We start from the raw sequence: 12,113 nt of genomic DNA, 5'->3' as shown, positions 1-12,113 counted from the left end.
TTTTACAACAAACATATTATTGAACATATTACTGACTTGAAGAAAAGTAAAAGGGTTTCCAACAGGGGAAAATGTGAAAAGGAAAGGGGCTGTGAGCTGAAAATAATAAAGTAGGATCTTTGTGCCCTCCATAAAGTGGAGCAGTGGAACCTGAGACTCAATGGTAGGGAAACATCTTCAAAGGAGGAGAAAATATCCCAGTTTGGTTTTGCCCTCGGAATCCCCATGTTGGTCACTGATATTTCTTTTTGGTCTCTGAATCCACATTTTGGTCATTGATATTTCTTTTGTTCCAATCACTATGTATAATCTCATACACAAATATCACCCAAAACACAAGTAAAAAGCAACAATGAGATAGAATCAGCGGAAACAATGCATAACAGATTTAGACCTCCCAAGGACTTAAAATAATGGATCACCAAATGAAGAATTTTTAATGATCAAATGGAGAATTTTAAATAGCTTTCTATTAAATATTTTAAAATTAAACACTAAAAAAACGAGTGAGCCCTAAGAGACTGTCAATTAATACCAATCAGTTTTTTAAAAATAATAAAATATAACTTGTTCTAAATTTAAAAGTCATTAAGTTATCAGCTCAAGAAGACATAAAATAACTCAAATATACTCATCAGGGAAATTAAGTAGTTTTTTTTTTTTTTTTTTTCTTAAAGAAACCATCAAACCCAGATGTATAGGCAAAGGCAAACTATTCGACTTTCAATTAAAAGATAGTTGCCATTTTCTATAAATTATATAGAAGATAAATAAGAACCACTAATGCACTCATTCTATAACTTATATTGCATAAACATAGTAAAAATATATACAATTTAGTTATCTATTAAAAAATACTCAATGTTCATTTTGAGTTAATACCAGTAACACAAGAGTTAACAACTGCATATGCTCACTTTGTATCTGTGTGTCTCATTTCGGTAAGTCTCACGATATTTCAACCTTTTTATTATTGTTATATCTGTTATGGTGATCTGTGATCTGTGACCTTTGAGGAATTGTGCCCATAATAAGATGGTGGAATTAATCGATAAATGTTTTGCATGTTTTGACTGCTCCACTGACTAGCCATTCTCCCATCTCTTTCCCTTACCTGTGGCCTCTATATTCTCTGAGACACAAAAATATTGAACTTAGGCCAGCTAATAATCCTACAGTGGCCTCTAAGTATTCAAATGAAAGAAAGAGTTACAAGCCTCTCACTTTAAATCAAAAGCTAGAAATTATTAAATTTAATAAGGATGGCATGTCAAAAGCTGATGTTGGCCAAATGCTGAGTCTCTTGTGCCAAACAAGTAGCCAAGTTGTGAATGCAAAGGAAAAGTTCTTGAAATGAAAGTGCTACTCTGGTGAATACACAAATGATAAAAATGTGAAACAGCCTTATTACTGCTATGAAGAAATTTTGAATTGTCTGTATAGCAGACTAAACAAACCGTATTTCCTTATGCCAAAGTTGAATCCAGAGCATGGCCCTACACTCTTTAATTCATTGTAGGCTGAAATTGCTGAGGAAGCTGGAAAGGAAAAGTTTGAAGCCAGTAGAGGTTGGTTCATGAGGTTTAAGGAAGAAGCCATCCCCATAACATAAAAGGGCAAAGTGAAGCAGCAGGTGCTGATGGAGAAACTGCAGCAAGATGTCCAGAAGATCTAGCTAAGGTCATTGATGAAGGTGACTACACTTAACAGATTTTCAGTGGATGTCAAATAGGCTTCCATTGGAAGAACATGCCATCTAGGGCTTCCATAGTTAGAGTGTAGAAGCCAATGCCTGGCTTCAAAGCTTCTAAAGATAGGTTGTCTCTCTTGTTAGGGATTAAGACAGTTGATATTCCTTTGCCATTCTGAAAGTCCTAGAGGTCTTAATAATTATGCTGAATCTAGTGTGTCTGTGCTCTGTAAATGGAATAACAAAGCCTGGATAACAGCACATTCATTTATAGCGTGGTTTACTGAATATTTTAAGTCCACTGTTGAAACCTACCCAGAAAAAAAAATATGCTTTCAAAATATTACTGCTCATTGACAATGCATGTAGTCACCCAAGAGCTCTGATGAAGATGAACAATAAAAGTAATGTTGTTTTTATACCACTGACACATCTATTCTGCAGCCAATGGATGGAGTCATTTTGACTTTCACACCTTGTTGTTTAAAGAAGTACATTTCATAAGGCTGTAGCCAACATACACATTGATTCCTCTGATAAATCTGGGCAAAGTAAATTGAAAACCTTCTAGAAATGATTCCCAATTCTAGATGCCATTAAGAACATTCATGATTAATGGGAGGAGCTCAAAATATCAACATTAATGGGAGCTTGGAAGAAATTGATTCCAACCCTCATGTATGATTCTCAGAAGTCCAAAATGTCAGTAGAGCAAGTCACTGTAGATGTGGTAGGAAGAGCAAGAGAACTAGAATTAGGAGTGGAGCCTGAAGATGTGACTGAATTGACAGAATCTCATGATAAAACTAGAATGGATAGGGAGTTGTTTCTCATAGATTAGCAAAGAATGCGGTTTCTTGAGACGGAATCTACTCTTGGTAAAGATGCTGTGAACATTGTTGAAATGATAGCAAAGAATTTAGAATATGATGTAAACGTAGTTAATTAATCATGGCAAGGTTTGAGAGGATTAACTCCTATTTTTAAAGAACCTCTACTGTGGGTAAAATGCTATCACATAGCAGCATATGCTACAGAGAAAACTTTCATGAAAGGAACAGACAATCAGTGTTGCAAACTTCATTGTTGTCTTATTTTAAGAAATTGCCACAACCACTCCAGCCTTCAGCAACCATCACCTTGATCGGTAAGCAGATATCCACATTGAGGTAAGAATCTCCAATAAGCAAAACATTGAGACTCACTGAAGGTTCAGATGATCATTCTCATTTTTAGCAATAAAGTATTTTTAATTAAGGTATTCATACTGATACTTTACACATAATGCTATTACACATTTAATAGACTTCAGTATGGTTTAAACATAACTTTTTTTTTTTTTTTTTGAGACTGAGTCTCCCTCTGTCACCAAGGCTTGAATGCGATGGCAGGATCTTGGCTCACTGCATCTTCCGCCTCCCAGGTTCAAGTGATTCTTCTGGCTCAGCACCCTGAGTAGCTAGGATTACAAGTGCTTGCCACTGCACCTGGCTAATTTTTTTTTTTTTTTATTTTTAGTAGAGATGAGTTTTTGCCATGTTGGCCAGGCTGGTCTTGAACTCCTGATTTCAGTTGATCCGCCTCCTTCGGCCTCCCAAAGTGTTGGGATTGAAGGTGTGAGCCACCGTGCCCTGCCTAAACATAACTTTCATATGCACTGGGAAACTAAAATATCAGCACTGGGAAACTGAAAAATCCATGTGACTTGCCTTATTGCAAAACTTGCTTTATTGTCCTGGTCTGGAACCACATCTGCAATATCTCCCAGGTTTAACTGTATAATTCCTTTGCTAAGTTAAAGAAGAATAAAAACCACATGACTGGCTCAACATCCTTTCCACACCATTCAATATCTTTCATGATTTAAAAAATTTTTAACCAACTAGGAATAGAAAGGAACTTCCTTGAATTGGTATTTTAGGCAGAGTAATAACATTAGCTATGAACAAGGATAAACCCCAACAGGTCTGCAGTTTGATGTAATAGTTTATTGTGGGTTGGACAGCTTTCCTTGGAGCAGGTAAATTCTGTGGTCCGCTTCCTTGAACTGCCTTAAAAATAGAATATATTTTTTCTCAGATGTTATAAGTGCTGCTGGCATGAAGCGCTAAGTGGTCAGCCCCTTTTGGTGTTTTCTTAGCTAAAGAGAAATGACTTGCCCAAGACTATGCCCCATTTCCACGTTGGCCTATGTCCAATGACTGACGGACATATCAATCAGTATAAGGGCTCAAATAGCTCTGAAGGATCTAGCATTCTGGTGTCTTCTGCTTCTAGCCTTATTAACAGGGGGATACACTGTTCAGAACATTGCATGGTGATTTGTGATTAGAAATCATGATTTCTGCCTGGAAGCCATCCTATGCACTTGCTTTTTTTCCACCTCCCAGTGGTCAAAACTCCGTAACAGGGCCCTGTCACAATCATAAGAAAGGTAGAGAAATGTGCTTTTCCTTTGTGCCACAGAAGAGGAAATAAGGCTAGAGAACATCAGCTATTTTCTGCCACAAATGATATCTGTGGAGATTAATCAATCAGTATTATTCTTAATGATAAAATAATGGCATGACTTTCTCTCATTTTGGAAAAAACAATACAGATGCCCACTATAACTGCTTTAACTCAAAATTTTGTGTAGGACCTAGGCAATGCCATAAAGCAAGTATTTTAGATTAATAAGAATTAAGGGTTTATGGGTTAGAAAACTGGCAATTGTAGCAGGTAATCTGATTGTCTGCATAAAACATGCCAAATCAAAGAACGTATGTTTTAGAATTAAATAAAAGAATTCAGCAAGCTGTCTAGATATCTGTTCAGCCAACAAAGTCATATGTGACAAGTAGTTCAAAATATTGTTTTAAAATATACTATTTATATTAACATCACCAAACATAAGGTACTTAGTAATAAGTCTATCAAATGATAACTGAAATTTATGAGGATTGAGTTTCAAAAACCAAAAAGATGACAATTGACTGGATATAATCCATGAATGATATAGATGTCAATTCTCCCCCAAATTGTTCTATATATTAAAAGAGAAGCTTAAAACTTTTAATGTATTTCATGGAGAAGCTTGTCAAATTTATAAGCAGAAGCAAAGCCCAAAGAATTGGCAACATATTGAAAACAAAGACTCATTGGCATTGGTATATGCTTTTGGCAGTAAAGACAATGCATTAATTGTAAAGTTACATCAAATTGTTGTGTGAAGCAGAATGTAGATGCCAAAGATATTAGCAAATGTTTATCCAAGTGTGTGTGTGTGTGTGTGTGTGTGTGTGTGTGTGTGACTCTCACAGAGAGGGACAGAGAGAGAGAATCACAGGTACCAAGAAAGAGCTGTGGAGAACAAATAGTCTTTTAAAGTAATGGGACAATTGATGTTCCATGTGAGAAACAAAAATAATTCCACCTTACAATATACACAAAAAATATTTAGATGGATTACTTTCTTAAATGTTAAAGTGAAACTTAAAATATTTAGAACTCTAGAATTATCTATATAAATTCAAAGGTGAAGAAAAATTTTCTGAACCATACTTAAAAATCACTGCAAAAGAAGAGATAAAATCTAATATATTGGAATTAGAAACTTATTTTTCTTAAAATATACCATAAGTAAAGTGAAAAGATAAATGGAGGCTTCCATATTGATAACACTTAGATCAACAAAATAGTAAAATCGATATGTCTCTCTGTTTTTCTCTTCATATAAATAAAGTTCACAGTATTAGAAAATGGCTAAATCTATAAAATCTACACAAGGTATTATAAACTGTAATCTATAAGATCTATAAAAAAAGGTATTTGAACAAAAATGAAAATAAAAACAATGTGCTCAATTGCATTATAGAGCTTAAAATATCATACAATATCATTTTATGTCAACTAGAACTAAGTTGTCAAAAATTCTGAGGTCAAAGAATCTTTCTCATACCTTCTCCTCCTAAAAGTCTACACATTCCCCTAGGAACCCACATATGGGATGAGATTAGTCTTCTGAGCAGACAACTAACCTGTTACCTAGAGGAGCAATGTCTATGTTCAGCTCTGGTTAGTGCAGACTGCTTCAAAAGTAGAGGCTTCTGATGAGTTAATTGGATCCAAAAAAGGACAAACTTTTTCGTTTGTCACCTTCTCCCCTTCAGGAGAAGTGAGTGTCTGGGATGCAGAGAGTGAAAAAATGTTCCTTCTAATATATTACAGACTGTGGTCTGATTTTTATGGTTTGAGTTATAAAAGACAGTAATCGCTTTCCCTGCAGATGTCTTTTCACATTTATGTCTCTTTTTAAACATTTTGTGCTCCAAACAGATATAAGCCTTTAAGAGAATATCTTAAGGGATTATAATACCATATGCATTCCATTCTATGTTCTATTGGATACCAACAGGGCTTTCTCAGGATTAAAATAAGCATTATAGAGAAAGAAGCCCAAATGGTTTTAGCCATGTGAGCAGTAGAGTAAGCAAGCCAGTGAATAGTGAGAAATACATGTGCATATGAGTGTGTGATCAGTGAAGAGTGAGGAAAAGAGCTTCTGCAACTTTCATATGGGTCAATTATTTGAAGAAAGTAATTCAAGGCAGCTCTTTTGCTATGTTTTTAAAAAATGAATCTCCTGAGATGATGCACATGATAAAATAACTCATTTTTTGGTTGGTTGTTTTGATAGTGTTGAGTCACAGCCAAAAAGTTACAACTTAATGCAGAAATCATCAGGGAGTCAGTAAATTTTAAAGAAAATTCTCCTTTGATATTTTTTTCCTTTGCTTTACCATGCCAGCACCCTTGATTTCTTGTTCTTTAGTACTTAGTATGGAATTATTTGAAGTGTTTAACTTCAACCTTCCCTTCTTCAGTCTTATAATTGAAGTTATTTTACTCTTAGAAAAACCATCTATTATAAAAAGGGATTGTATTTTAAATGAGGACCATAATGAAGAGGGGGTAAATGGATGGGTTGAATTAAGAAAGGAAAACTGATTGAGGTTTAAATTAAAAATGAGATATAAATGACATAAAAGTGATACATTTTCTAGATCCTATACTTTATATTTGAAGAGAGCTTTTAGTGTTCTTTCTTCTTCTGAAATTGCTAAAAAGAATATATCCATTTTGAGGGCAAAAATGGTAGGCAGCCTTTTCATTTTTCAAACTTTGTTAATATCCATTTTATCTCTCTTAAATCGCTTTAGATGACTCTACTTCCAAGATATATATTTTGGGTTCCTATAAAATAACTTTATTCTAAACTACATTGCAATATTTATTTAGTTTTCCCAAGAAAAATACCCATTTATAATACACTAAGCATTCACTTGCTGTATCAAATATTATGTGAACACACATGGTTATGACTTTATTTGGAACAAGTGGAAAAAGTTATTCACCTACAAATATATGGCAGATCGCATTTTGCCAAAATGACTAGAATGTTGAGATGAAGTCTATTTCCCTCCCCTTGGACCTGGTGCACGGTAAAGGGGCTGTATGTCTGTCTCCATGAATAGAACGAAATGGAAGTAATGCTGTGTCACTTCTAAAGCTAGGTTATAAAAGCAGGCTCTCTTTCCCTTGGGACACAAGTCTTGGGAACCCAGAACTGACATATAACAAACCTGGCTGCCCTGAGGCTACCATGCTGGAGAGTTCTTGTGAAGAGGCCACATAGGGATAAATAAAGAAGCCAAAGGAGCTTCATCTATTCCAGCCCTTAAATATTCTATTTTTCTAAGGCCCAGCACCAGATATATGAGGGGATAAGCCTTTAGATGATTCTAGCTCCCAGCCTTTGAGTTGCCACAGCTGATGCTGCATGGAACAGAAATAAGTTGTTCTTGTCAAGCTCTACCTACACTGTGGATTTGTGGGCAAATTGAATGCTGTTTTAAGCAACTATGTGCTGGAATGGTCGAATATGCACCAATTGATAACTGGAAAAACTCTTGACCTTCAGATGCATGAATTTATTGTTTGTATCTTAAAGATAAAGCCACAAGACCACTTTGTAAAGCCGATGACCCTCACAGGATATATAAATTTTGAAAAAAAGGCCCCTGAGCCCATTATGTGGGAAGCTCATAAGGAAATGAAGAGGAAGAAGCCAGGATATGCCTTCCTACAAACCATTTCTCGCTATTTCCCACCCAAATTATATCCTCAATATTTGCCATACTATGTGACAAAGTTTGTTTAAGTCTAATTTGTAAACCATGGCAAAATTGGCCAAAACAAATAATGAGAAGTTTTTCCCCCACAAAAACATAAATGTAGGAACTATACTAGACATCAAACTGTACAAAACTGCACTTACCAAAAATAGTTCATGCAAAATTATGTACAAATTTTGCATACCTGTACTAAACATCAAAATAGGGATATGTCAGTAGGCAGGAAGTCAGGTAGAGGACTCAAACCTCAGTTGTAGTTTGTGATTGTTAAGAAACCATCAAAGAGAGAGATACATTAAAAGAGATCCAGAAGTATAAATCTTGGAAGGTAAAGCTACTAGGAGTGGTAAAGATTTTGAATAACATTCAAAGAAGTTGGAACCAGCCACAGAAATTGCGATGAAGTGGCCAGATAGGTTCAAGAAAAGGCAGTATTGCATAATGTCGTGGAAACCAGTATATTTAAGCAACTTAATACTGCTTCACTGTTGAGGTCAGAGAAGTGTCTATTTGATTTTGTCAACTTGACCTTTACAAGAGCAATTTCAATAGAGTGAGGAGGCTAAAAGACAGAATGAAATTAATGGAACAAAATTAGTGACTGTAATATAGACAACTGAACAAAGAAAATCATTTGAGTCCTGGGGCAGTTAGATTAAAAATGTAGAAATGTCTTTCATTACTGTGACATCTCATTTCCCTCACACCTGTACCTTGGATTTGAAAATGAGTAAAGAGAGGAACTTAAAAATATGTAAGAGGAAAACAGAAGAGTAAAAGAAAGGGGTAAAGGTACTGCCAATAGTTTATGCATTTTCAGAACTTAAGCAGATGAAAAGCCACTCTCCCCCAAAATAGAAACACTAGCCCTTACTTCTGCTTTGACTCCTCTCAAGGACTAAATACTCCATACTGCAACTTTGCATTTATCAGCAGAGCATTTTCTTAATCTGCTTAAACAAATTTAGCTGGAGAACTTTTTTTAAGTTCACATTAAGTCCTCCCGAAATTCAAGGAGAAAAAAATGCTTTTCAAAGGCCAGCCATCTATATTAGAATGTATATATACTTAAAGAATCACAGAATGCCAGTGAATAGCAAATGGCTTCATCTGTGAGTCCAGAATGGCAATTGCATTGTGTGAATATTTAAAAGTAAGGCAGTCTGCTAGTTCATGCCAAAATATACAAATCATTTTTTGATAAAACGTTGAATGGATTCATACTTGATAGATTTAGGTGTATGTTTCTGATGGATTACTCAACCTAATCCTCTTTAATCTAACTCCTAAATAGCATTTGAATGTGACTACAGGCTAGGATTTCTGGAACATATCACATACCTCTTGTCAGCCCTACTCCCACTGCCCCCTATACCTAAATGCCAACTCTACACAGTTGCAAATCCTTAACATGGTGTACAAAAGCCCCAAGGACCTTTCCAGTTTTATGTCCTGTCACTGCACTCTTTATATTTTACAGTGCTTGCAGTCCTTTACTTGTATTCCCAGTCATGAAGTGCAGCTTGCTGTTTTGCAACTTGTGCCACAGAGCCTCACTCTTTAAAAATGCTCCACAAGAAAACCAAAAAAAGTTACGTAATTTTAAAAAAAGAAATATTACTTATTATATCTTCTTCCTGAACATTCACACTGCATATCAGCAAATAAAGTTTCTAAAAAGCTTAAATTAACACGACACAAAACTTTTAGACTACGAACATTTTACAGTACTCCTTAACTTTAGAAAATGCTGACTTAGCAGTCCCCCCCCCCCCGCCACTCCACTGCAAAAAAATTAGAAGCCAGTTCTCATGCATCAATATTTAAGTTGGGAAATGTCACTGAAAACAAGTCTTTCCAAGATTACTTTGGAAATTATTGTTGGAAGAAGTTACTTTGCATAAATCACAAATATATACCAATGAAAAATGTTTTTCCTCCGTAATATTCAAATAGAACACCTTCAATAAAGATATTTATTTTTCAATAGATTAAAAAATTTATTGTGTCTCAAATAGACTTAAATGGTGAATATGTACTTTAGAAAATTGTGTTAGAGGATACAGAAAAGGTATGAAGGAGATGAGAGGACACTAGTGTTAGAGTTGAAGCATTTTAAGAATTATGTCATTAAATGTGAGTGGAATACAGAAATATCTCAAAATTATAATATTTATGATACTTAAATATATGTAACTGAATAAAATTAAAATATAAATATTTGACTTTTCTATCTTTAAGGTTTTATATTTTAATTGAAATACTTATACATGAATGTATGGATGTGTGTGTGTTTTTCTCATTGAGATAATGGAGGATTGACTTCTATTTGTACTTATATAGTATACTTCAATATTCACTACCATTGTGGAGTTCTCTCTGAACTCCTTTCCTCATTTTCCTTATCACTTTACCGGGTTCCCTATGTGGCTACAGGAATAAAGATCACTGAGTTTTGCATATCTCTTCTCTACCTATCCAAATCCTTACATTTTATATACGTTTAGATCTACCCACTGAGGAGCAAGCACAGTGTCTCACAGAATTATTATTCCCAAGGATTATTAGCATGTCTGGCATAATGCTCAAGGAATGCTTGTTAAACTAAATAATAATATTACTTTCCATATTCACTAATGTATTAACCCCAGATTTCACTTTCTTCTTTTGTTTCAAATCTGGTTGAGTGCATACATTATTTATTCAGTAAGTTGATTCATATGCTAAAAACTTTGAAGGCCCTAGGATGAAAGGTAATACAAAACAGTCTTGTAGATGAGAACGATCATCTATCCTACAAACTTTCACTAGTTCTTTTGATACATGCCAACCTCAGAGAAATAATATCAATAAATTTTTTTGATATCAGTAAAAGTCTGGACCTGTAAAGGATATTCATTTTTGTTTCATTTCTATGAAAATATTTTTGCTACATACTCAGTTTTGTGTACACATTACATTCTTTCAGATCCTCAACAGAAATCATTCTGTGCCATTGCTAAAAACTTGCATGATTGTTCTTTATCATCAGTATAGTAAATTTCAGAATGATTAAAAACTGGTTTGGGATTAAAAAACTGTTAGCCTTTCACTCTGTCACTTTATACATTACAAAGCTATAATTAAGATTTTAGCATGTGGAAAGAGCTCTAGTAACTGTACTAACCATTAATTTAGATAATTTACGAGCTTGATTCAGCATTGAATTTAGTGACTATAAAGGGAAAAGAAAGCTTCAGAGAAATATTGTAAATGGTCTGTTCATGGTCTGTATAAATCAGCCAGGTGTAATGCATTATAAATATGTAAACTTGTATAATCTAACTGGCTCTATTATCTAAAAACGTGATCATAAAATTGAATACATTTCTTGAACTCAAATATGAAATCCACTAAAAAAATTTATAATTTTTTTGATAGAGAAAGCAAATAACAAAGCAATTTCTATAAATTCCACCATTAAAAGATACCATGTTTTCAATTTAAATGCTTAATTTTACACAAGATATAATTTTATTGCTTAAGCACAACTTTGCTGAATTTTAAATGTCCTTATTGACTAATACTTTTTTTAACACTAGAAACTTTGTGTCAAATTTTCAAATTATTTTATTTTAGTTCATCAGTAACATTATTGTCATTTAATATTTTAAACTAATTCTTTCCCAAAAACTTTTATTTCCTCTTACCGTGTTTGATTATCTTGAAAACAATAACGGCAAATAATTAGTATTCAAAACCCTCAGATAAGAGTTAGGCAATAAAGACACTGAGGTTTCCATCAGAATTTAATTAAGTTTAGCAAGTTATATCTTGATGCTTCTCAGCATATAAAAAAGAGTTGACAAATATCATCTTAACTGCTTCCTCTCTCTCCTCCATGATGGTTCAATAATTTGTTACAAAACCCCATTGCCAAGTATCAGTCATTAAGTTTTGACATAAATTTATTAAAATGTGTATTGTTTTGTGATATGTTCTCTGTTATTAGTGTAGGAGAGTGGGTGGGGCTGGGTACTCCTTTGTACCTCACTCCTTTGAAATTATATCATTTTCTTCTTTTGTAAAGTTATCTGTATTTTTGTATATGATGCAACCCACATTTAATATATTGCCTTGACACCTGGTCTATGTTCTTCAAAAAACAAACCAAATACTGTGCTTTACCAACAGATTGTAGTATCAATTTCATTAGACACATTCGGTTGATATCTGTGACACCGCAGAGAAAGAAAACAAAATTTTGT

This window comes from Sapajus apella, unplaced genomic scaffold, assembly GCF_009761245.1.
Source record: "Sapajus apella isolate SASKATOON/1434 unplaced genomic scaffold, GSC_monkey_1.0 scaffold17, whole genome shotgun sequence".
In the NCBI taxonomy this organism is placed as follows: Eukaryota; Metazoa; Chordata; class Mammalia; order Primates; family Cebidae; genus Sapajus; species Sapajus apella.
Note: the sequence above shows the minus strand (reverse complement) of the source record.